The 1,416-nt window shown below is 35.7% G+C and overlaps 1 non-coding gene across 1 annotated transcript; it reads left to right on the top strand.

Annotated features, from left to right (window-relative positions):
* The first annotated feature begins 804 nt into the window (after window positions 1–804).
* TRNAK-CUU (transfer RNA lysine (anticodon CUU)) lies at window positions 805–877 on the top strand. Its single transcript has one exon. It is a non-coding gene; the product is annotated as a tRNA-Lys (tRNA).
* Window positions 878–1,416: the final 539 nt, after the last annotated feature.

The following is a 1,416-nucleotide window of genomic DNA, read 5'->3' as shown; positions in this document are numbered from 1 at the left end:
TCCCCGTAATTTTTTAAATCTTCTTTAATATTTGTATGGCATGTGTATTCGAGTGATGGTGGCATAATCAAATAACATCAAAACTTATTTAAATAAAGCACATATCTAAGACGCCCATATCATAGGGGTATCAAATGCCTGCATTCTAATATGATTATTATGATCTCTACTTCAGAGTGACCTGTATATTATTGGGTATTAAATGCAGGGGACCTTGGGACGTTTAAAATTAAGCGCCTCTGCGCATGAAAGATCTGTATTTGTTGTGGAGGTTTTGGGTACCCTGGTAACTAAGGAAGTGAGTCTGAAGGTAGATAAGATCCATGTAAGATTAAGGTTCTCCGAGTAGCTTGCTGAAATTTGGTGCTGGTACTCTGGCTTAATAATTGGTAAATACGTGGTTTAGAGCATGTAATATTTATTGACTACTTAGCTACTCCAACTTAAAACTTCCAGCGGCACTTGGCTTGTGTGATTTCGTAATATACAGTGGAACCCAGAGCCCTCCTCGAAAAATTAATTTATTGGTTTCGGTGGACGAGAGAAATAATGTTCGTGTAATCTGTAGGTAATAGAAATTTAAAATAATGAGATTCAACAAAGTTTTATACCCCACATTAGCGTCTGCAATGTTACGTCTACTGATATTATGCGCTGTACGAATTAGGTGTGACCAGTTTTTATCAGCAAATTATGGTGATTATATTTTTAGGCGTAATTTATAATTTGAAATTATTTAACGAGTCGTGAAATGTTAAAGTTGTTGTCTTGACAAATACCCAAGAATTTTCCAGGAAATTCAAAGCCCGGCTAGCTCAGTCGGTAGAGCATGAGACTCTTAATCTCAGGGTCGTGGGTTCGAGCCCCACGTTGGGCGATTTTTTTCGTGTTTTTTTATTATTTTTTCATTATCTTTTACTTGCATTATCTACGGCAGTTTTCATGTTGGATATTTTGACATTTTCTTGGGGCAATAAAACGAATTCGGGAATTTTAAACGTATACGACATCCCTGTAAATTAGTATGTTGAGTTCGAGGAGGATGGTAGATCCGAAATTTGAATTGAATAATTGAAAAACTCCAATAGCTGTAAAAAGTTTACCTTTCAAAACTAAGTACAAATTAGATTAGTTGGCTAACACCATAAGTCAAAGGATGGGGTAAAGGATAAAAAAGGAAAGGGATGAGAAAGGTGAATACGAATACGCGTATTTCGGTCACTTTTTTTACCTTTTACCCCATCCTTTGACTTTTGGCGTAAGCCAACTAATCTCATTTGTACTTTCTTTTGAAAGTTAAACTGTTTACGGCTATTGTAGTTTTTCCTTAATTCAATACTAGTAGCTGTAAGAGCTCAATTCTATCAATGCCGAAATTTGAAGTTAGCACTTAGTAAAATATGCTCAGTGTCTTTG

Source organism: Hetaerina americana, unplaced genomic scaffold (assembly GCF_022747635.1).
Source record: "Hetaerina americana unplaced genomic scaffold, ioHetAmer1.1.p SCAF_65, whole genome shotgun sequence".
Taxonomy (NCBI): Eukaryota; Metazoa; Arthropoda; class Insecta; order Odonata; family Calopterygidae; genus Hetaerina; species Hetaerina americana.
The sequence above is the reverse complement of the archived record's forward strand: the minus strand, read 5'-3'. Positions and strand labels throughout refer to the sequence as shown.